Here is a 25698-nt window from a genome sequence, read left to right as displayed (position 1 = left end):
ATGTGTATGCGTATGTATGTGTAGGTACAGCTACATGTATGTGTGGAGGCCAGAGGCTAGATTTAGGTACCATTCCTCAAGATGATCCTCTACTTTGTTTTTGGAGTATCTCATGGTGACTTGGGGCTTGTGGACGAGGTTGGCTGAACTGGATTCTTTGTAAATATACCTCTTGATTTGGTCTTCATAGTCTTCTGTGCTCCTCCCAGAAGCACATCCAGCTCATATTCAACCTAGAGAAGCACACAGGACCTCCATCCTTCCATCCTTCCAGACCTTGAGCCAACCCTTAGTTCTACTGTTTTGTGAGAATAGTTGTCATCTTATTAAGATTGTATATATAGTTGCCCATCTTCTCTGTTAGAGTAGTTGTTAATTCTGAGTGTGATCTCGACAGGGCAGTCAGTGGTGGTAATCTCATCTAACCAATACCAGAACATTACCTACAGACATACTTCCTCCTTGAGGATGAAGCCAATTACCACCCACCCAACACTAGAAACATTTTCATGAGAAAGCCCTTGTCTGTTTTCCTTTCTGAATTCCTTGCAGAAAGCAGTCCAGATTCAGCAAGGGATGGATAGGCAAGACAGAAGTCTCACATAGTACTTCCCCATGGCCAACTCTGAAAGGCCAGCCCATTTCAGAGCTATCCATAGGAAGAATGAGCCCTTCCTAGACATACTCATTTCCTCTTCTGCATATTCACTACCTGCCCTCCCGTGCAGTTGTTGGCCTTGTTTTCAATGCTCTCTCTGCACACAATCCCCCACCACCTCATCTTTTTCTCCCTGGAAACCTGACCTACGACAGGGGGACAAGTCCTGGCAGTCGGCAGTGTCCAGGCTGAGTGGCTCATGGAGTGTGGAGGTATCTGGCCATACATGATGGTCTCCTGATCCATGTCTGCTCTCACTGCTCTATTCTTGCTATTCCTCTGTGGCACAAGCCTGGGGTGTCTTGGTCATTTCTCCATAAAATAAACCTGCTGGTGGAATACAAGGGAGGGAGTTGGGGAAGGAGCCAGGGATTCTTATGAAGAAGTTTATCCGTTTTTACAACAAGGCTCCTTTCTTTGATGGTGCTGGGACTCTCTAAATCTTCAGCCTTTCCCTGCTGCTTTTGGGGAAACTGACTCATTTTCTCATCCTTCTCTTCGGTGTATAGTCATTGAATTAGATCTGCTGATTCCTCTATTTTCTGACTTCTCCAAAATTTGTTGCTATTTCTCTGTTGTCTTCTTCCAAGATAGTTTACACTTTACTGTTTTTTTTTGTATTCTCTTACTTCAAAGTTTCTGCAGAAACAATGGTCGAGGGCAGGTGGACAGTGGTCCACAACAAGTGTGCAGGAGGCTTGATTTATTTGCACTAGGAGTATTTTGATTTTTAGATCCAGGATGATCTTGAACTTAAGATTCTCCTGCCTCTACCTCCTGTACCTAAGATTATAGGTGTGCTCTACCACACCTGGATTACATGGTCTTGGGATCTGAACCCAGGTCCTCGTGCTTACCAAGAAACCGAATCACACCCCCATCTCTGGTTCTATAATTTAAGGGGAAGGCAGATGTTCATAAGGAGATGTATGTAAGTTTGGTTAACTGTGGGGCCCACTACAATGTAAAGAGCACAGGGACATGGGATCCTGGTTCCCAGCAGGCATCAAGACTTTCTTGCAATATATGTGACATGTGAGCAAGTAGAGAGAAGTTGAATTCTTTAACAAACCATCAGATGTTTTATTTGTGTGTTAAGGACCATGCAGAAACTCCGAGCAGCTGCGTGTTCACTGCTCACAGTCAACGTATTTATATGGTCCGCCTGAATTTCTTCCATTTTGTGCTGACACATGGCCTCATGGAGATGCACTCCAGGCTCATCAGCTGCACCCATGGCTGTGCCAATTAAAGCCGGATCTGGAGGTTGTACATTAAAAATTGTGCCTTCTTTATCAGGCTGTGTTTGATGCCCACAGCCACATTTTTTTTTTCTGAGCATTTTGCCTGTCGTTTGGGGGATCTTAAGAGTGTTTTTGAAAAGATAAGGGCTAATTTCTGGAGAGGGGTCCTGTGTCCTGGAGGTGGTCGGCAGTGCTGCCGCCTGCCAATCAAAACCTGCCAGCAATGTCATTCAAGGTCAGAGACTCAGTGAACCGCCAATCAAAGTCGGTGGGGCTGTTCATGCTCACTTGTCAGTGAGGGGAAAGAGGTCACCCTCTCAGTGGTGTGGCTAGTGTGTAAACAATGAGAGTGTTTCAGTGGTTGGAAACACATTGTATTGTGTACCCCCTGGCGATTTGAGGATGCTTGCTTGGCTTTTTCCTTCCTACAGGGATAGGAGAGAAAATGGGGAGGGGACGCTAACAACAAGGAATATGTAGGAAATTTGGCACACAGTGTTGCTTAATACTGCTTGTTTATCAATGGAGATGCTTGGGAAGGATGCTCCTAAAGCAGGAGCAGGGGCTGTCTCTGACTACACTGCCTGTCTTTGGATCCCTTTCCCCTAACTGGGCTGCCTTGTCTAGCCTCAATAGCGGAAGATTCACCTAGTCTTACTACAGTTTGATATGCTAAGGCTGGTTGATATTCATAGGAGGCTTTCCCTTTTCTGATGAGGAGGAGGGAGGGATAAAAGGGGAGGGAAGTGAGGTTAGAGGGTGGGACTGGGAGGAGAGGAGGGAGGGGAAGCTGCGATTGGGATGTAAAGTAATTATTGCAACAGGCAAAATTATTAATTAATTAATTAATTGATTAATTAACAAAGAAGAGATAACCTGAACAACTGGAAATTTAACTTTAGGTATCTAAATAGAGATATCTTCTTTGTCCTTTGCCCTTGGCAAACAATTTGTTCTCTCACTCTGCTAATTATTATCTTGGTTAATTTTTGCCAGTAAAGTTATGTTTTTCATTTATAGGAAATAGCATTTTAAAGGTGTGTTGACATCATAGACTAGAGCTTAGAAAATTCAGGCTTCTGGTTTTGGAAGACAGAAATGATGAAAACATTATTTCTATATTTCAGCTGGCTTTTCATGGAGTTTTTTCAAATCAGCACCTTCTGTGGTTGGGAGGCTAACTTAATCATTATTAGCAGCATTTGCCATTCCACCAGTGAATCCTGGGGTGGGCAGATGTTCACAACTCAAGCAGAGTCTTCCTCATGGCCAAGCTTCAAATGTGACATATTGTAGATGGTTAGGTTGGCCATGATACTATATTTAGCTGTTTCTGTTTATCCACATGTTGAGTCTTACTAGCCTAGACCATTGGCTAAAACATTTGAACTCTATCTGATAATACGAATAATGAAAGCTCAAGAAATCATATTAGTCTATTTTCATTTAATTAACAAAATTCATAAACCATAGCAATTCAGAAGTCCACAGAACTCAAAGGCAAAACTAGGGCATGCATATGTATGTATGTGTGACTGTTAATAAGTAGAGGTTTTTTGAAATTGGTAGGCTAGGGGATGGTAAATGTATATATTTAGAGTGGGGGCACAAGGGCTAGGACTTCAGGGCTGGAAAGACATTTTGGATACAGACTTCTTATTTTGTGAGTGGTGGCATAGGGTGACCTGTGGAAGAGATGGGGATGTGTAATGTCAAGAAATGCATGATTTCTTAGCGAACCTGCCTTTGTGTCCTGATGTCCTTCTCTGCCAGACCTGTGGCATCTCAGTCTCTCTCCCATTATCACAGGAAGACTTATGGTAGAGATGTGTTTTTTGAGACTGATTAATAGATGAAAGACTTGGCGAGAGGGGATGTTTGATGGAGGTGAAAATGGGGAATGCACATGGGAGATCCCGGAGCTCCCCTGTACTTAGGTAAGTTCTAAGAAAGGAAGCTTCTAATTATAAAGCAGGGCAGAGAAATCTCTTTTAAGCAATCTTCCCTGCTCTAAGGTTTGGAACTAAATATTTTTTGCTCTGAGTAGCCACAACTTTTCAATGTTGACTCAATGTTGATGGTAACAGACTTGAAACATGGAAAACACCTCTCTTAGGTGATAATGCTTAGGCTGGTTGATATTCATGGGAGGCTTCCCCTTCTCTGAGAAGAAGGGGGGAGGGGTGAAGGGGGGAGGGGGAGGGGGGACTTGGAGGAGAGGAGGGAGGGGAAGCTGCAATTGGGATGTAAAGTAAATATATAACTTAATTAATCAACAATGAAGAGACATCATGACCAAGACAACTCTTATAAAGGACAACATTTAATTGGGGCTGGCTTACAGTTTACGGTTTTAGAATTTTAGTCCATTATCATCATGGTGAGAAGCATGACAGCATGCAGGCAGACATGGTGTTGCAGAAGGAGCTGAGAGTTCTGTATTTTGATCTACAGGCAGCAGGAGACTCTCTCTCTCTCTCTCTCTCTCTCTCTCTCTCTCTCTCTGTGTGTGTGTGTGTGTGTGTGTGTGTGTGTGTGTGTGTGATATGAGGACTAACTTGATCATATGAGATCCCATAGCCCCCATCCATGATGACACACCTCCTCCAAAAAAGGTCATACCTATTACAACAAAGCCATACCTCCTATGGGTCTAGGGTGTCACTTCCTATGGGCCAAGGATGAGTCTATGGGGGGCCATTCCTATTCAAAGCACAACACCTAATTTGAACTTTCAACCTTGGCTGGCTCGTTTGGTGGTAGGATCTGAAGTGGGATGGGTGAGCAAGGGAATAGAGGACATATTTTCCTTTCCTTCTCCAATGTCTTATAAACACCCCTAGGCTTGGACGGAAGATTAAAATCCTTGAAGACAAAAGAGAAGTGAGTCAAGCGTGACTGGTTTCTTTCACAGATGTGCAGGGCTGGCCAAGAGGCACACCACAGCCAATTTCCAGCTCTGACAGCTGCTGAGGTCGTCAGCCTCTTAATGGCATGCCTTAATTCCTCAGGGGCCAGTATGTCCTTTGAATGCAGTGGTTGTTACACTTGCAGAGCTGAGTTGAGAGACGAGAAACCCGAATGTTTTGCTGGTCCCTGAGTGTACAATTACCTGGCCAGCAAGACCTGAGGCTACAGATGTCGGGTTCTCTCCCCTGACCTACAAAATGGCATGTCACAGATGCTCTGCATATACACACAGTCATACACACATGCTTACATACAAAGTGTGTATGTGTGTGTCTGTACACACACAGAAAAAGGGACAGGGAATCAGAGCTGAGACTTTCTAGTGACTGGACTTTGGTAAGAAAGCACAAAAGCATGATTCAAAAGATGCTATGATTGGGATAAGAACTATCGAGTGGAAGAGTCATCCACAAGAGACTTTAATTATGACTGCTTCTAAGGGCACGTTGAGAATAAGAAGTTTGGCATAACCAGGTAGCCTCATGATCGGGGTTTCAGTCTTTGGGCTTCAACTGTAGTGCATGGTAGAGCAAAGTCTGTTTTCACTACTCTATCTTCTTGCCACTTGGCACGAGTAACAATTTGGTGGGGGACTGTGGTCTAGGAAGTCTGTGTAGGTCAGGATCCTTGGCACGACTACCTGAGCAGATCCAGTGGGGTGCGGCATAATCTCCACTTAAGATCTGTAGGATGGTTAGGGGGATAACCCAGTTGTTAAAATGCTTGTCCCGTAAGCAAAGAGACTAAAGCTCGGATCCTCAGGACATAGTAAATGTAAGGAAGGAATGGCGGACCTCTTTGTAAGTTTAGTCTCAGGAAGCAGAAATAGGGATCCTCTGAGCAAGTTGCTAGTTAGACTAGCTGTACCATCAGGTTTTGGATTTGACAGAGACATTAACTAAAAAAATGTAGTGGAAAAGTGATCAGGAAGATCCCTAAATCAATCCACACGAATGCACACCCATGTGCAAATCTACCTGCAAACACACACACACACACACACACACACACACACACACACACACACACACACACACACACGAATATGCACTAAACACATGGAAAGAATAAGAACAAACCTGCAGGTGAAAAACTATATTGTCAGTAATAAACCATGATGAGGGAGCATATTTGGATGGTACTTAATGATTATGGGCCTCAAAAATAATATTATAATTATTAAATTAAATGTTAGATACTAGAATATTAAAATAAAAGTAATATGAAAAAAGGACAATTATGAGGCAGAGAAGAGGGCTCATTCTACCTGTCAAGAATGTAGATCTGTGTTTGATGCACATGTTAAGTAAAAAAGCAAAAGTCCCCAAGGTGGTGTACTCTTGTAATCCCAGTGCTTCAGAGACAGAGATAAGGGATTCCTTAGGGCTCACATTTGAGCCAGTCCAGTCTATTGGTGAACTCCAAGCCAGTGAGAGGTCTTTCCTTAAAAATGAGAGCAAGTGATGCCAAAGGAATAATGCCATGGATGCTGTCCAACCTTCACACACACATTTACACAATGTACCTGCAGACACATAGGTGCGCACGCGCACAGGTTGGTCATAAAACAGCACTCAGAACACCCAAATTAATGGAAATCAGAATTTTCAGTCCTTAATCCATTGAGAGTAATTTGGCTTAAGTTCTAACCAGTTCATCTAAAAGGACACAAAATAAAATTGTTTAAATCAGTGTTAGCAATCTATATTTAGCTTTGGCTCCAGATGCAATTTAATTTAATTTAATCTGAGACCAAGACACCAGTGCTTGTGACATTGGGATACCTTTTGAATCTTAGTGCATTGGTGAGGTGGATTGAGGCTTCATTAGCAGTAACCGTGTGCTTCGGCATCTATTAACAGAAACTACTCATAGACCCCGAGTAAATCTACTGGTGTTTCCAATTACTCTCAGGCTCTAAGAAGCCCCACTGGCTTGCTAGTGGTGCTATGGTGAGTGGGATTTCAGGTGGACTTTGGGGGGTAGGTGAGAGATTTTGACTAGCCATGATAAAGAAGAGACTCTTTTAATGAAAATATATTGTGATGGTTAATATTGTAACTTTGACAGTGTCTAGAATCCCTAGGAGACATGGGCTTGTCAGTGATGGAGCATTTCAATTGGTGTGAGGAAGAAAGACTCACCCTAAAAGTGGGTGGATTCATTCCATAGGCCAGAGTCCCTGAATGGAAAGAGAACATAGGCTAAGCACCATCTCCATTTCTCTGCTTCCATACTGAATATAGTACGACCAGCTGCCTCTCTCTTACCACCGTGCCTTCTCCACAATGATGGACTGCCATTAGACTGAGAGCCAACACAAACCCTTCCTTCCTTAAGTTTCTTTTGTTGAGTATTTTGTCTCAGCAGCAGCAGCAGCAGCAGCAGCAGCAGCAGCAGCAGCAACAACAACAACAGCACCACCACCACCACCACCACCACCACCACCACCACCACCACCACCACCACCAAATGTATATGGGAGAAAAACAAATTACAGAGGAAACAAAGTATATGCATATGGAGGAGATTTTGGCCACAATAGAAGGAGAACCATCCAGTGCTTCACTGATAAGGTCACAAAGTTAATATTAGTTACAATATTGACATCATGATAGAGAAAGTCATCTGCATTGGGACCAGATGAGTATGAACCATCTGTTCTAGACAGCACTGAAGCCATCAATGGAAGCCACTTACTGGGCTGCCCTACCTAACCCAGCATGTCATTCGTGGCAGTACTATCTTGCTACCTAAGCTCTTTCTCTCCCTCTGCCTGATTTCAGCCCCCAGGTACATTTGGTTATTCATGAGTTCACTCACGTGTCTACTCACTTGGGTTCCTGGGAAACACTTTTTAATTCACATCAGAGAAGACTGTTGGCAGAGAGACAACTGGAATACCATAGTCTTAACAAATGTCTTTCTAAAATGCGACTCTTATCTTCTTTAGGTATTTTATTCTTATGCCAAAGCCAATTTGCTTTAGAGCAGGTCGAGGTTACAACCAGGGTCAAGGGAGAGATGCGGATCTTTTATCTATCCCATCTTGCACATTCCCCTCAAAGCACCCGCTATCAGTTGGTCAGTTGCCCGGTCGGACAGTATATCATGGTGTTGTGGTTTGAGTGTGACAAGTATCTCAAGACTCACATGTCTGAAAACTTGGTGTGCATTGGTGGAACTGTTGGAAAAGATTACACACTATTCAGGAGATGGAGCCTAGCTGAAGGAGGCGGGTCACTGGGGACCCTTCAGCTTTTAAGTTTAACAGATTGGCCACGTTTCTCTCATTACTTCCTCATGTTAGTTGCAAGGAGACCAGCTGCTTCGTGCTTCTGTCACTTTGCCTTTGCCATGAACTGTGAGTTAAAGTAACCCTTTCTCTCCTCCAGTAACTGCCTGTCAGGTGTTTGGTCACAGCAAGATGGCTATACACATGGCTAAGCAGAAGTGCTCTTGCTCATATTCTTGTTGCTTTTGCTCACTCTAGAGTCTAGGGCAGCTCTTCCTGAGAACAGAATGCTAATATGACCAGATGACATTATATATGACTGGAAGGACATAATGCGTGCTGAGTTCTTGCCTCATTTTCTTAGCATTTGGTAAGTGCGAAATAAGCGATGGCCGCTCCTGTTATCGGAAAACGGGCCTAGGGTACAGCCATGGGACAGAACCTCTAGGAGCCTCTGAGGTGACTGAGGTGGAGGCAGCTCCAGAGCTTCAAGCCAGGAACAGTCCTGATCTATGGCAGAACTTTCTCTAACCTATGTCATTTCCAAAGACCTCATTCAATGCAAGGTTTCAACACCATTACCTAAGTCATGTAGAAAGCCTCTCCTGTAATACGTAGGCCTCCACTCTAGATATTGTGTAGACCCACAGAGATAAGTCAGTGCCCAATTCAAGGAGAAAGTGGGATTAAAAGTGTGCCATTATAAGATACACAAATAAAAACTTTCCATCAGAACTTCATCAGAAGCTCCCATATTAAGCTAGCAATTCCACTGCTGTCTCAGAGGGTGTGAAAGACCATGTGAAAACTAATGCTCTCAGTCAGAGAAAATAAGAGATTTTTTTGTTGCTGACACTTCTGTCAAGATTTCTTTCTCCACGTTTTCTTTGTGAGGTTAACTTATTCTCTGCGGAAACACACTTGTGAGTGAAGTTGGTAACTCCTAGAGTTGAGTCTGTACCAGCTTTGAGAAGTGGGACGTAATTCTCTATGGGAATGGTTATTTCTGACCCTGGATCTTAAGATTCCATCTCTCACTTTACATCAACTACCTGATGAGGTGGAGATACTCAGGACTTTTCTTCCAGTGATCTTTAAAGTTCTTGCAAGCCCCAGGCTTTGACTTCTTGGTCTTGTATTCATTGCTCTGCCCAATGTCATGTATATGCTGGGCTCAAACCTAAAGGTTGGGCTTAGATCAAAACAGTTGACCGACCATCCATCCATCCATCCATCCATCCATCCATCCATCCATCCATCCATCTATCCCTCCCTCCCTCCATCCATCCACCCATCTATCCATCCATCCATCCATCCATCCATCCATCCATCCATCCATCCATCCATTCATCTATCCATTGTGATGGAACAAAGAGTACCCCACGGCAGAACTGTGAAGATATTCTACAGAACCTTTGTGTATTAGCTTCAGGGAAGAAAGCTTTCCTCAGTGTCTTGGTTAATCTTCATTATATCAGTTTGATTCAAAGTATGGTCACCTAGAAAGAGGAAATCTCAACCTGAATAATTACTTAGATCAGATTCATCTATGTGGCATTTGTCTGAAGGCCATTGTCTTGACTGCTAATTGATGCAGGAGGACCCAGCCCAGGGTGGGTGGTACCATCCCTAGAAAGGTAGTCCTGAACTGTATAAATAAGCTAGCAAAGCAAGCCAGAGAGTCATCTAGCGAACAATATTCCTTTTTGACTTCTGTTTCAAGTTTCCTGTGTTGAGTTCCTGCCCTGAGTTTCCTCAGTAATGGAGTGTGGCCTGGCAGTGTCAAATGAAGTCAGCACTTTCCAAGTTGCCTTTGGTTAGAGTGTTTGTCATAGCAACAGATGAAAACAGAATTCAGTAAAATAGAACAGTTGACCAAATCTGTGTAAGGGGATCAGTTCCGTCATGTGAGGAATACTGTCTTTCCACTTCCTTTCTATCCACCTCATCTACTGTAAGAAACAATTGGCTACTCTTATGGCTATTAACAAACCTGATGGATAAAAGTCCTTCTCTGCTTCCCTCTCCACCAGAATGCTTACATGGGTGGAAAAAGGTTCTGAGAAGTTTAGGCAAGTGAGTGATAATTATGGTGATTTCAAGCTTCTGCAGTGTGTGTGTGTGTGCGCCCACGCGCATGCACAGACATTCATATACATATGCATTAGTGTGTGCTACAGGAGTAGTTGCAGCATGTGGCTCCTTTTTGTGATTTTTGAAGTTATTCCTGGGATGGCAATTCCCTCTGAAGATACCCAGAAATCTCTACCATTTGTGGTAATGAATTTTCTTTCTTCAGACTCTTTTATCCATTGCAATGAAAACTTCCTGACTTTTTTTTTTTTTTGCACTTGTTTACTTCTTTCCCTGGGCACTTAATGAAGGCCCCCATATTCAGCTTCTTCTTTGACCTTTCCTTTACCATCCCTCTTCAGTATTTGGCTCCCTCATCCTTCCTGATGCTTCTCCAGACAGGCAGAGGATCAGGACTCACGTCACAGTTAGCAAGTAATCCTGGGAAGAGTGAGTTTCCTTTAGAGTTTGAGTGACTTTGCTGCCAGCCCATGCCAGTCTTCCTCTGCAGGGAGCTTGCGATCTCCATTCAGTAACTTGACATTTCCTGCCCTCTCCTTCTTTCCCAGCTCTTCTCTCTGTTGTGTAGAACTTGGTCTCCAGAGTGACCTACTGTGCCTGGGTTTTTATTCTTGCAACTTCACAGTGACATCTTTTATTTTGACATATAAACTCCTCCATCTTTAAACGATTTCTCTGGTAAGCCAAGCCTCTTATGTGTCATGATACTGGAGGCTTGCTCTGTTCTCTGTCCACCGAGCTTTCTGATGGACTGGCCAGGACCCTTGTGCATTTTATCTGACTAATGACCACATCTTTACCTCATTAGCATGTCCTTTTCACCCCCTACTCGTATGATACCATACTCCTGACTCCCTGAATTATTCAGTGATCGCTGGAAACACCATACCGTTCATGCCTCTGAGCAGGGGTATGTCTACTTGAAACACCTTAGAGCCCCCTTCTTCCTTTCTTCTACAGACACGGTTTTCTTCCTCACCAGATATCTGGGTTTGCCTTAGCCAATGCCTCCGCAAGTTCCCCCACATCCTGCAAGTCTTGGTGTTTTTTTCAACTTTTTTGACCCTTTCCTAATGTCATATCATTTCCTTTACCTTTTATCCTTGTTAGAGGATGTTTCTTGTCATGGGGCATTTGAATTGGGTGCCTTTTTAAAAATTTCAACACATAAACACTTTAGTGAGTAAGCCAATGAATGAATGAATGAACTAAAGAAACTCACCAGATAAACCTATCTATCTTGATGGCTTCTTAGTGATGGACTGGGAATTATGAAGGAGAAAGAGGACTCCACGGTTCCCTAAAGATGGGCAATTTGGTAAAAAATGGGATAGTTTAAAACAGCATTGTAAGGGAGGAGAGTGGGGTGTGAGAAAGAAGAATTAAATAAATAATAAAAAAAACATAATAAAGCCAAAATCTGGTTGAAATTGCCAAATGAACAAAATTTTGACTTATTGGAGTTTTGCCTGTTGGTAAATTTTTGCAATATTGTCTACAATATTGTAATGTTATATATACTTCAAAGCATTATTACCCATATTTGGGGGTTTTCAGAGATTTCCCCTGCACCCTTTAAAGAATTATTTTATTATGGTATTGGTTTCAAATCTGTCTTTGGTGAAGTACAATGGTCAGAGTATAGTCTGGTCATGCAAAAACAGTAGCTGCCCCCTTTCCTTGTTTCTGTTGAGGGACGAAGTCATACAATGGTCAGAGTATAGTCTGGTCATGTAAAAGCAGTAACTGCCCCCTTTCCTTGTTTCTGTTGAGGGATGAAGTCATACAATGATCAGAGTATAGTCTGGTCATGCAAAAACAGTAGCTGTTCCCTTTCTTTGTTTCTGTTCAGAGATTAAGTCATAGAAAAGAGTTAAATTACTCAAATATTTCTAGGATTGAGGAGTACTATATTTCATCAGAAATAACTTTGAAAAAACTTAAATGTTCAGATAAGAAAAGTTAACAAAACGGACAGGGAAGGATTGATTTGTTTTAAATTAAATTTATTTATTTATTCACTGTACAACTCCATATAAGCTCTTCCTCTCCTCCCATTACTCCCTCATGCAAGGCCTTCCCCATTCCACCTTCCCCTTTTCAAACACCTTCATCAAAGAGACTAGATACAAAATTAATTCTAAGAAAATCAGTAACACATGTGACAAATGGGCTGTGAAAGAAGTTGGAAAAAGAGCACCCTTCACAATAGCCATAAATTACATAGAATACCTTGGTGTAAAGTAAATGAAAGACATATATGACAAGAACTTCATTTCTAGGAAGATAACAGAAGATGAAAAGATCTCCCTTGTTCATGGATCATAGGATTAACATAGTCAAAAGAGCCATATTACCAAAGGCAATCTACAGATCCAATGAAATCCCCATCAAAATCCCAACACAATTCTAAACAAATCTTGAAAGAACAACTCCCAACTTTATATGGAAAAACAAAAAACTCAGGGTAGCTAAAACAGTCCTGAACAGTAAAAGAACTTCTGGAGGTGTCACTATTCCTGAGGTCAAGCTGTACCACAGAGCAGTAGTAATAAAACTTGCATGATACAGGTGTAGAAACAGACGGGTGGATCAATGGAATTGAATCAAAGACCCAGAAATAAACCGCATACCCACAAACACTTGATTTTTGACAAAGAAGCCAAAACCATACAATGAAAAAGGGAGAGAATCTTCAACAAATATTGCTGGTCTAACTGGATGTCTGCATGTAGAAGAATGCAAACAGATCCATATTTATCACCCTACACATAACTCAAGTCCAAATGACACACACACACACACACACACACGATTAGCACTAATGTATTACAATTCTGGTGAGGCGACTTGCCATCTGTTTTAGTCTAAAAATCTTTACTGGTGAAGGGTTAGAAAAGGTCATCTCTAAAATCCCTGAAAGGTTTGACTCTCTGTGCTGCCTGAGGACATGGGACAGTCTCTAGCTGACCACTGTCTTTGGAAACTACCCCATAGCATGCGCCTCTGCCAGGGGAATGCACAGTGAATCTTCTTAGTCCTATAGGCTGTCTTTCCTACTGAGATTAGGTTCTATATTATATAAAGGAAATTTATAAAAATGAATTTGTGAAGGAAGAATGTACTTCATCTCTGGCTTGATATAGAATTTTTTTGAATGTGAACTATGCATCTCTTTAGTCAATATGTCAGGAATGGCTACTTATATCATATGTCTAAGCCAGCAATAAGTGGTAAACATGACTTCACCCTTGACTTAATGAGCCCACACTTTTGTGGAAGAAAAATTTGCACAAATACATTTAACTTTATGACCTTGATAGACGTCATAAGGTACTCACAAAAATGCCAAAGTAGTTTTCATGCATTCTCTCAAGTCTTCTCAATTTCTCTATCTACTTGGACAAGATGATGAAGAAACTAAGGATCGTAGATATTAGAGGCTTTCCAAAGGTCAGCATCACTATCAAGAATGGATATAACGGGACAGAACTCAGGCATCAATATCCAAGTGAGGAAATCATTGAAAGTCTAGGTAAGTGGTAACATGGTTTCGGATGCCGCGGGGAGCTTGACGTGGAGTATAAGCTGAGTCTCAACATGCTGTCTTGCCTACAGTTCCATTTCACAGGGTTTCTGTTTCCCCCTAAATGTCCTTTTAAAGACTCTCTTACACATCAGTTATTATACTGGTAGCTATTATTATTAGATCCAGAGTGAACAACCTCAAAATTCTATACAAGTTAACTAGTGGCCAGTGGGGAAAGTTGTACAGAAAAGCTATGACTGTTGGTAATGATTGAATAATATTAGGACTTTGCATATTTGAACTTGAACAGAAGTCAGTGAAATATTCACTCTGCTTATTAGGCTAGGAATATGACAATACAATCTTGATGGAACTGGAATTTTATGCATTTCCAGGGAACTTCTCAACACCTCGAGCAAATTCTGAGCAGTTTGACTATTGTTGCATGGCTGAATCCACAGAGTCAAGACTCTTGCAGCCTTCTTTCCTGCAAAGTTAAATTCTGTTCCCTGTAAGCCACACAGCAGATTTAAAGTTGGTGTTCAGAATAGGGACAGATGTGAGAAATTTTTCTAAGAAGGAAACACTCATGGGATTTGATGAATAATTTTATTTTTATCTATTACTTTCAAAACCTAGGGCTATGGGATGAGAGAAGGCCATTGCATTTTACAACATACCATCCAATCCAAGTCTGCGACATGTGGTTTTGAACCACTCTGAGTCTGAATTTCCAGCAAAATTAAGAAGGCAATAGAAGAAGTGATCAGAAGATGTAATTATGGAAGCAACCATAAAATGGAAGATGCATCATGGGAAATACAAAGAACTGGTATGGTTTGGGGCAACCACAATTGAATGCTGCATGTCTGCCTCTCTTTCTTCTTTACTGTAGATTAATAGGCTCCATTTAGGGAAGAAATGGTCCTGGACACAAGTTCCGTCTTTGCAACCACAGGTTTTGCGATAGACATCTCGTTTACGACCTTAGGGAAGAGTGGAAAACCTAGCCTAGAAAACGGATACCACAGACCAGAATGCATCAAAGTCTTGACAATATTTTCTTCTGGATCTTTCCTAAATGGCTTGAAAATGAGTACATAGCACATCAGTTTTCAATAAGACTGAGAACACAAGTGTGTGTGTGTGTGGATGTGTATGCATGCATGCCCTTGTGTATGGGAAAAAATTATGTGACATATCAAGTCATCCCCAGCATTCACCTCACTGTAGGGGCCACTGGTTTTGAAGAATGTAGATTAATAAGTCTCCTTGCTTAAAAAATGAGCTTCAATATGTGTGTGAATCATAGAGTCAAAAGAAAAAAATCGATGGGCTATTGACGACTGGGGATGATCACATTCATTTTGCCCTTTGTGGGTGGTGAAATCCATTCTGCAATTACAGAGACAGGCTGGCAGCAAAGAGCCTCAGTCGGGCTCTCAGCTCCACATTAATCCAACACTCCCATTTTAATGCAGATATAGATTGCTACGAGTCAATAGCTTGAGTACTTGAATTGTGAAGTGGCAGATCCACAAGACACTAGCAGGCCTGAGCTGAACTGTATTTGGGAATTTCAAAGCTTTGCTGTGAGAACCAGCATGGCCAAGGCTCCAGGAAGGTGTGGTTGAAAGGAATGGTGCTCTGGATCTAAGGGAAGATTACAGCAAAGCAAAGAGGGTGGGTTGTATCATGCAGAGTTGTAGAGCCAGGAAGTACTGAACTCGTCCAGTCTAGCTTCCCTTTAAAGAGGAGAAAGCTAAGGTCCTTAACCAACTTGCAAGTGGTTGCACAGCTCGCCTGTAGGAGGCATTAGAGTGGAATGGCTTCTTTGGCTTCCTAGTACTTTATTAGGGTCTGAGGACGAAACATATGCTTTAATTACCAGATCCCATAGTTGGGCACGTGCACTAGTGGATCTGCGTTAGATTTTCTTTAATTCCTTTCTTGATCCTGTAGTTGTCTATGACATAGGAGGGTACCTTCTCACCCTCTGAGGGCATGCGTACAGTAGTGCCAACACAAAAATCCATCAGTAACGTTAACACCAGAGAGAAAGTGAGTTTCTGTGACAGGCATGGAGTGAGATAAGATTTGAACTTTAAAAGTGTTGTTCTGAGGGCCGAAGTGAATGGTGGCTCCGTGGGTAAAGTACTTGCTACATAGGCACAAGGACCTGAATTTGGATCTCCAGAACTGACGCGAAATGCAGGCATACTAGTGTATGTCTCCAACCCCATTGCTTGGGCAGTGAGATAGATGACTCCCTGGAACCCATTGGCCAGCTGGCCAGCCAGCCAAGCTGAAATGAGTGAGCTCTAGGTTCAGTGAGAGACTCCATGTTAAATAAAGTTGAGGTTGGAAAAAATGGTTCAGTGGATAAGGCTGCTTGCTTTGCAAGCCTGAGAATCTGAGTTCAAATCCTCAGCTCCTATGTAAAAATCTTGGCATGTGTGTGTCTGAAACCCCAGAGATTTTTATACTTACGAGAATATATTTTGTTTTAGGTAGAGTGACGTGTTTCTTAGATTCATGGCCTGAATACATTTGCCCAGTTGATCAACTTCAATGATAACAATCAGTTGTCTTGAAACCTATGTTTTTTTCCACCTTTCTCAACTGAAAAGAAAGCGATTCTGCTCCCACTGATAATGATGGACTTATCCCAATAGCTTGCCTTTGAATGCTAGCATATATTTTGAAAAATGAAAAATTAAAAGGTATCTGAAGCTGGAGGTGTAGCTCAGATGATAAAGTGCATTCTTAGCACGCAGGAGGCCCTAGGTTACATCTCCAACACTGCACAAAACAGGTGTGGCTGTACACATCTGTAGCCCTAGACCTTTGGGTGGTAGATGTGGGAGAATGAGGGTTTCAAGGTCTATATCAAGTTGTTGACTAGCTTGGGCTACATGAGATCATGCCTCAGAAAAAACATGGAGTTGCTCTATGTGGTTCTTTTAACTAAACTTGGTTCTTTTAGTAGAAAATTCCAATGAACCTTGTGTCTATGTGTATACAAAGTTAGCTCCCTGGGGTCATAGTTGTTTTAGGAAAGTACTTCCCTATGAAGCAGAATTTAGACATATTCTTTTTGACTGATGCTGGCCTATACCACAACGCAGCACAGTCCTAGTTAATTTTTTTTCTTGGCTGAGGATCCCATAAACAAGATCAATATCAACACCATTATTTCCATTATTTCTCTCCCTTTCTACTCACCACATCTATAAAATCACAGTTTAAAAAGCAAACTGCTTAAGATGGAGACATAAGTCGATTGTCTAACCCCATCCCCTAATCCCAGAGTTATATGATAGTGACTGAAGGATTCTAAATACAAGGGCAGGAAGTGAAGGAAATGGTCAGTATTAGAAATCATAGTAGGAGGGGTTGGGGATTTAGCTCAGTGGTAGAGCGCTTGCCTAGCAAGCGCAAGGCCCTGGGTTCGGTCCTCAGCTCCGAAAAAAAAAAAAAAAGAAAAGAAAAGAAAAGAAAAGAAATCATAGTAGGGAGGGGTAGAAGTGTCTAGGACCTACTATCAAGCCATGATATGTTGCTGGGTTAAGATAAAGGATAACTAGTGTTCAAGGAGCATGGAAGACGTTGTCAAGGACAGAGAAGTCAACTTCCCAGGTCAGTGGCAAGAGCTGCAGGTGTGGTATGTCAGATAGCTGATATAGCTCTTGAATCATAAGCCATCTTGGAAAAAGTTATGAGATCTTGGGGGTCAAAATGGTGTGGGTGGTAGATCTACTACAGACATCCAGGTCGACTTAGTATTGATAAGATGAGCAAGTGGCAGAACTTTCTGAGGGTTCCAGACTCCTGGAGAGGATGGGGACTCTCATTTAAATATATTTGTGGGATTCAACATGATCTAGTGATGTCATGTAGCTTTCTTTTCTCTCCTTTGACATTTAGACTGCTGGTCATGGAAATTGAAATTGTAGACTTCCTCAGATTTCCTCCATTACTTCTTGATGGCCAAAAACATGAAGAAAGAAATCTGAACTCTCTGTGCCAGACTCTGTGTTAGCTCTTGAGATATATTATCTTCTAATATCTTAAGAAGACATAAATCAAGAATGTTAACACAAACCTGCAAAGATCCAGTACTAACACTGAACACTAGCTGGGTCTCACACACCTGAATAAATGCTTCTTCTTCATTTTTAATAAGCATACATTTTATTTTTATTTTTTGTTGAAAATAGATTTCTTGCAGTTACCCTGAACTGAAAATTGCAGAGCTATGTTATGTCGGCAAGCAGAGGATCTCTGAGTTAAAAGAAATTAAGTAGAATGAAAGCATGAGTATCAACTCCTGAGCTCAAATCCTAAACCAATAAATGATGACCAATACAAGTTATCCCCTCGATAGGAAAGATCTGGAAGAAATAAGAAAAAAATTATAGAAAATCTGTTAGTTTGCATTATCAATGAAATCAATCATGGTATCAAATCAAAGAAGACATAGTACAAGATTAAAAGCTTTAAAAAAATAAAAACGGATAACAGAGAAATACAAAGAAGAACGCAACTTGCCCATTGGTTAATGCTTCTTTGGTGAAGATTAATAGAGGCTTAGGAAAATTTCCAAGGTTTGGATGAAGGGATATAATTAAATGCACTTCGAGAACTGATAAAGACAAGAATAACAGATCCTCAACTCAAAACAAAGGGATTACACAGGACAGAACAGAGCGGGGTGGGGTACAGAGGTGAGTAAAAACAATGGGAGGGGCCAAAGGGATAGAGCAGCTCTTGTTCTTCTTGCAAAGGCTCAGGTTCTGTTCCCAGTATTCACTTCTGGCAGCTCAAGGCCACCTTTAACTCCAACTCCAGCAGGTCATAGGTACACCCACACAGATACACACATACATACATAATTAAGATATGTGAATCTTTAAAAAAATTGGCAATTTTATGGGGACCAAAAAAAATAATCCCATGAATGTCAAGGTCATCATCCTTCCAAATTCGTGAAGTCTTTCGAAATACTTGGCTAAATTTTTAAACCAAAATGAAATGAAATGTTTTTATAAGAACATAGGAATTAAGAATAGGATATTGAATAGAGAAAGGCTTGTCATTGGATTTGTCCAAAGTCATGAATCTAGTATCATATGCTTTGAGCAAAAGAGATGATGATCAGAGACTCTGCTTACTGTCCCTGCCACTCACAGTCACGGCATGGAAGGACATTCAGCATGAACATTTTTAGAGATATGTGGATTTTGCAGCCTTGTTGACACAGTCCCTGGAAGAAACACTTGAGTTGAATGAAAAAAAAAATCAAATTGTCAAGAACTGAGGAGATGTGATATACAAATCTATCTTAAGCAGTAACTCCTGTAAGACTTGGAACCATTTTCAGTTTCTGCAATGGTTTGGATGAGAAACTTTCACAGGCTCCTGGATTTGAACACTTACTCCTCAGTTGATGGTACTGTCTGCAGAAGTTACGGATTATTTAGGATATGGGGCCTTGATAAAGGAAGTATGTTGTTTTGGGCAGGCTTTGGGAGTTTATAGCCTGGGTCTATTTTGTATTCTCTCCCTACTGCGTGTGTGTGTGTGTGTGTGTGTGTGTGTGTGTGTGTGTGCGCGTGCGTGCGTGCGTGCGTGCGTGCGTGTGTGTGTGTGTGTGTGTGTGTGTGTGTGTATGAAATGTGGTCAGGAAGATTTCTGCTCCTGTCATGTTCTGCCCCAGGATTGTGGACTCTATCCCACCAGAAACATAAGGCAAAGTAAGCACTTTTCTTCCCAAAGTTTCTCTTTGTCGGCGTTCTCTCACAGCAACAAAAAGTAACTAATGAAGAGGTTGGTCTGGAGAATGGTGGTGGAGATACTCTGACTACATGGCTTTTATGCCTTTAGCATATTTCATGGTAGAATTTGAGTGAAGTGATTCTTGTTTTGGGTTTACTTTCCTTTAAAGTAAAGTATAAATATGTATTTGTCTGTCTCCCAACTTATTAATAGTTGTAATCATTGTCACTTATATTAATGATAAATATATTACGTTTTGATGGTAGAGCATTAGATTATTTGACTTAAGATACTCATGTATTTATTAATTTTGCTGTGATTGAGCCCAGGGTTCTGTGCATGCTAAGTAAAATTTTAGATGGTTCATACAATTTGAAAGTTTCTTTTCTGTGACTTGAATATTTAAAAAAAATGAATAGCTCTACATTTTTTAAAGGTGTGTGTGTTTTTAAAGGAAAACTTTAAGAAAATTTGGAGGCAAGCATAGAGATTTCCTCGCCATAGGCCCTGGTTTCTTCCATGTTTTGGTAATCATAATTAAATTTTCTCTAAACATTTATTTGGGTATGTCTGACTCCTTTGGATAAACTCCAATGAATAGATTGTGGATCATATGTTAAGAGTCTGTTCAGCTTCCAAAGGGTTAATACAATTTTAAGTCTTTTCAGGAAGAATATGTAGGGGTCCCCATCACTCACATCTTTAGAAGAGTGGAGAGAACATAGTAGGGTCTTAATGATGGTGTACAACTGTTGTTTTCTTTGAGGAAGGGATCTGAGATGATAATGTATAAAGAGTGGCAGCCTAGAGGACTGTTTCTGGACAAAATGAAGTGAAGAAATGATCCTAAAGCATACTTTGGACTCAGTCCCTCTGGGCGTGTGATTGATAAGGGTTTTTAACTAGCTTGTTGGAGAGTGATCGAACCATCCTGTCTGCCAACTGTCCCTAATATTGCTTCCCCAAGAAAGCACACACTCTTTCCCATTTATGCCAACAGCATAAACTCAGAAGGACAGTGCGAGTTTCCTTAGCTCTATGTCTCTTATCCTTCCTCAAACCCCATCTGATTTATCTGACCCACCCAGGTCACGCTTCGATCTGATCCAAATGAAGTTTTGTTACTCTAAAACAACCTCTGGCCATGGACAAGAGAACCACCACACCATCCTTAACAACCCCCGTTGGAATAAAAGAGGCCATGTAAACTCATCCTCCTTACACTACAGACATGGGGCCTTGTTCTGTAGGTTTTCATTATTTCTTGTTCTGAGTTTTCATTATTAGTTAAAAAAACCCACAAAACAAAACAGGAGGAAGAGAAAATTGTTATCACCCCCTCAGGCATTTCTTATTTAAGGGGAGAGTGAAACAGTTGGTGTAGACTCCATGGGAATTTGAAACAGTTTTGCTATTTATCCAAACTACCTTCCATCAAGAAAGCTAACCTTTGCCACTGATTTAATAACAGTTGTTGAGCTCAATTATGTAAACACTTGGCATTTGCGATTCTTCTGGAGTATGATTGAATTTTAAAGATGCCCTTTACAATACTAAGGATAAGATTGATCCTCCCATCTAGAAGTATAATATAATATCCGGTAAGATGTATGGAAGAAGACCTTTTCCTTTGAGATGTGTAGGCGACCTAATCTTTACCTCCAAATTATCAATTACAGGTAACTGTATGAAATAATGGATTTAGGCAGAGTCTAGTCTGCTGCAGTGTGGCAAACTCTAGCTTCCATACCTGGTATTTGTAAAATTCAATGCATGTTGCTTCCTGGGTTGGGGACTCTTTCAACAGGGATGAATTAAGTACTAGGCTATGTTGCTGCCTTCAGGGAATCTGTGACAGCTGGGTTCTAGAGCTAAGATGTACCAATGGTCCATACACAATTAACTAATCCAGAGTGTTCTATAAAAATATCAATTTTTATTTTGAGACAATGTCTTTGTATAGCTCTGGGTGGCTTTAAACCTATTACGTAGAGCAGACTGGTCTGGAACTCACAGAAGTCTACCTACCTCTACCTCCTAAGTGTTGAAATTAAAGACGTGTGCTGACTAATTTTTATTTAGACACAAAGCAAGATGTATCTTCGGAAGAATGATTCTCAGTTGAAGAATTCCTACCATTAAATTTGGCTACAGACAAAGGGTGGAGCATTCTCTTAACTAATGATTTATGAAAGAGTCAGTCTAGTGTGAGAAGTGCCGTTCCTGAGCATGCGTAGTCGTGGGTTGTATAAATCAGCAGGTTAAGCAAGCCATGGAGAGCAAGCCAATAAGCAGCGTTCCTCAATAGCCTCTGTTTCAGCTCTTACCTCCGGATTCCTGCCTTGAGTGAGTGGCCAACTTCCCTTCATGATGGGCTGTGAGCTGTAAGATGAAGTAAATGTTTTCCTCTCCAAATTGCTTTTGTGTTTATCCTAGCAACAGAAACCGAACTGGGATGGCACATGACGTCACCGTGGCCCGAAGAATATCAGCTTTTAAGTGAAAACCACACATTTTCTTACTCAGAAGCCTGGGGAGACTGGGAGTTCAGAACTGTGCAGATACATTTATGTAAATTTGCCCCATTGTTCTGTGGTAGAGCCATGTCAAGGCAGTGACCCATATACTGCCCTCTCACTGGAATGCAGATATCCTCTGATGTCTTGTTTCCTTCATCTGTTTACGCAGATGTGTTACTGTTGAGTAATACTAGTTTTCAACTTTGAGGAATTTCTGTGCCATTTATTCTAATTTATGCTCTCTATCCCCCCAATTGTGCTCAGGATTTTTTTGTGTGCATGTCATGATGAACATTAATTACAACTCTTTTGGTAACAGCCAATTGACAGGTGTGAGAAAATACTTTCTGGTACTTTTTGTTTGCGTTTCGCTGATTAGTGATATCATTTTTCCATAGTAGCCATTTGCATATTTTACTTTAAGAAATAGCAACTTAGGTCTTTCTCTTGTGCCTTAATTGGTTACTTTTCCTGCAGTTCTGTTTATGGACATAGAAGATATTGTGAAATAAACTAGGCTCAGAAGGCATGTCCCACATGCTGTTAGGTATGGAATCTAAAATGCTGGTTTTATAGAAGAGGAGGATATAAAGTGGTTACCAAAGCCAGGAAGGGTGTGGAGGTGGGTGGAGAAGAGACAGATAACCAATACATATAAATGCATGTGCATTTATATGCTTGAGCACTAACTCCTTATCAGGTATTTGGCTTACTCCTGATGTCTGATCTTCAGGTTTGGCTGTCTGCTTTGCCACATGGCTTTTTAGCCCAAGGAACACTCTTGGGTCTGTTTCTGATTAATTTCTTTCTTTGGCTCTGGAGTTTTCCAAAATAATATCGTTCAGTTTTTTTCCAGTATTTTTATAATTTCAAACCTTGGGTTTTTTGTTTTTAATAAATTTTATTTGTCTTTTAAGTATTGTATGAAGGGGTAATTTTTTTTAGCTAGCTCTGTTTATTTTTCTGTGTCCTTATATATGATTTTATTGGTTTAAATTCATTGCATATAATGATGGATTTTGTAAACACATTTTTATACTAGAATTCCATGTACTTTGACCATATTTTCTCTCCCTTTCTCCTTTTCTCTTTCCTGTGTTCTCATCTATTCCTCTAGGCATCCCCATTTCTACTTTTATTCCTGATCTATAGTCTATATAAGATGTAGAGTCCAGGAACAGGAGAGACATGTGATATTTGTCTTTCTGTGTTTGACTAAATTCATCTAATATGAATCTCAAGTTGCATTGATCTCCCGTTGCATTCATTTTTCTGAAAGTGGGCTAATCTCACTCTTCCTTGTCACTGCACAAAACCTCCACATTTTCTTGGATCCGTTTGAATTCTGTCAGACTTTCAAGATTATTCCATGCCTTGGCTATTGCGATAAGTTCTACAGCAAATGTAGATTCACAGTTGTTCTATGGTTGTTCACTTAGCATCCTTCCAGTATGTACCCAGGCTTGGAGGTCTTGGGGGGACCTCCATTCTGATTTCCACAGGGTTGGGCTAGGGTACTTTCTCCCAATATGTATCTTTGCTCCACATCCTCACCAGCATTTGTTGTTATCTGCTTGCTGAACGACAGATGTTCTTACTGGGGTGAGACAGAATCTCAATGTTGTTTTCTCTGATGGAGAAAGGTGGAAACTTTTGTGTATGTTTATTGACCATTTGTACTTTCTAGTCTTGGAACTATTTGCTCATTTCGTTTATTGGGTTGTTTGAGTTTGGAGTATTAAATATTTGGTTATGTATGTATCCTGCCAGATGGGTAGCTAGTAACATTTATTCATTCCACAGGCTGTCTCTTCTCTTTGCTGATTGTCTTCCTTGCTGTGAAGAAGCCCTTTGACTTCCTGCAATCCCTTTTGTCAATCCTTGGATTTATTCCTGGGACTCTAAAGAATCCTGTTCAGAAAGCCCTTGCCCAAGCCTCTGTCTTGAAGTGTTTCCTCTAACTGTTTTAGAGGTCTTACACCACGCCTTTGGTCTGTTTTGAATTGATTTTTTTTATATGAAGTGAGAGATATAGGTTTAGTTTCTCTTTCTCTACATATGGGTATCTAGATTTTCCAGCACCATTTGTTGGAGATGCTGTCTTTTCTCCAATTTGAACACTTTTGTCAAAAATAAGGTGGTCATAGTAGGTGCAGTTGGTAGGCTAATTTCTGGATACCTCCAGCCTCCAACAGTGGTTCTTTTGTTTGTTTGTTTTTGTTTTTTAGCTGTGTTTTAGTCATCTGGGACCTTTGTGCTAGGGACCATGTAAGCATTATTTTCTTTTTCCATTTCTATGAAGAACATCGCTGGGATTTCTATGGAGGAACCATTTTGCCATTATGTGTTCTTGGCACCTTTGTGAATAATCAGGTAGTTATAATTACACAATTCTGTTTCTGTGATCTCTGTTTTGTTGATGGGTGCACATGTTTCTGCTCCAGTATTTTTCTGTTTCAATTACCATAACTTTGTAGTAGATTTTGGAATTAGGTAGGATGTATTTTGCTTTGTTTCTCTTAAATTTGCTTTGAACTGATGACATAAGAACATGAAATTGTCCTGTTCAGTGTGACGCTACATAATGCTCTGATAGCATGAGCATCCTTCCAAGTGCTGAGTTCTGAGATCACAGATTACACCACTAGGCCTTGCCGAGTATTTATTTTACAGATTCTTGTGATGACCTAAAGGGAATGGGCTTTGTCTGCTAGTTTGAGAGTGAGATGAACAAACAATGGGATGTGTTTGGAAAGAGCTCTGCTTGCTTCTGTTCCTTCTGTTAAGTCTTGGATAGACTTTTAGAGAAACAGTCTTGGTGCCAATTTTTGTTCTAGTTTGCTTTCAGTTGCTGAGATAAAAACATTCTGACAGAAAGCAACTTAGGGAAGGAAAGGATTTACTTGTCTTATATATCCAAGTTGCAGTTTATCTTTGAGGAAAGTCAGGGCTGGGACTCAGACAAAATCTTGAAGCAGAAACCATGGAGGAGTACACTAGGGCCATGTAACAGTCAGCAGTCTTCAGGACCCTCCCACATCAATTAGCAATTAAGACAACCCACCACAGACAGGCCCACAAGCTCTTCTGTTTGGTGCAATCTCTCACCTGAGACTCCCTTCTCAGGTGACTCCAGGTTGTGTCAAGGTGACAGCGAAAACTGACTGGACAGTTATAGGTATGTCTGAAACAAATAGAGATTTGAATTCATTCCTCACTGGTAGATCAAAACCAAAAACGAGTCCATGAGGATTTAGAGAGAAGGCGCAGATGCTTCTCACTCAGCTCTTAGCTGGAAGCCTTGTGCAAGAAGACTCAGCTGGAAGACTGCCAGGGCTGTTGAAGGGAAGTCATGACAAAGACCTCAGATTCACCTCCCAAAGCTCCTCAAAGTACTTTCTCTGATATTCTCCCTTTCATGTAGCTACCTCTTCACATGAAGCATTTTAAAATCACTTAAGCATTAACTCATTTGGATCTCATGGAAATATAATGGATAGTTAATAAAATTATTTCTCCCCAAAGTCAAGGAAATAAAAGTCTACATTTAACAAAGTTATAGTATTTCCTTGGGAATACAATGAGTTCACGCCACCATTCAATATCCCAACCTCCTCTTCCTTCTTTAGTTTTTCAGGTTCTGTCCATGTATTCTCAGATCAGGAAATGGA

At 41.0% G+C, this 25698-nt stretch overlaps 1 long non-coding RNA gene across 3 annotated transcripts; it reads left to right on the top strand.

Moving 5' to 3' along the window:
* Positions 1–9842: 9842 nt before the first annotated feature.
* On the top strand, positions 9843–17916 carry LOC108351747 (uncharacterized). 3 transcript variants are annotated; one of them, XR_010054216.1, is made up of 4 exons: positions 9843–10061; positions 13610–13736; positions 14370–14562; positions 17658–17916. It is a non-coding gene; the product is annotated as an uncharacterized LOC108351747 (long non-coding RNA). The 3 variants fall into 3 exon arrangements; XR_005488309.2 differs by having other exon boundaries at positions 9843–10183; XR_005488310.2 differs by lacking the exon at positions 9843–10061 and adding an exon at positions 11440–11519.
* The last annotated feature ends 7782 nt before the right edge of the window (positions 17917–25698 follow it).

The sequence above is a fragment of the Rattus norvegicus genome, chromosome 8 (assembly GCF_036323735.1).
Source record: "Rattus norvegicus strain BN/NHsdMcwi chromosome 8, GRCr8, whole genome shotgun sequence".
Lineage (NCBI taxonomy): Eukaryota > Metazoa > Chordata > Mammalia > Rodentia > Muridae > Rattus > Rattus norvegicus.
The sequence above is the reverse complement of the archived record's forward strand: the minus strand, read 5'-3'. Positions and strand labels throughout refer to the sequence as shown.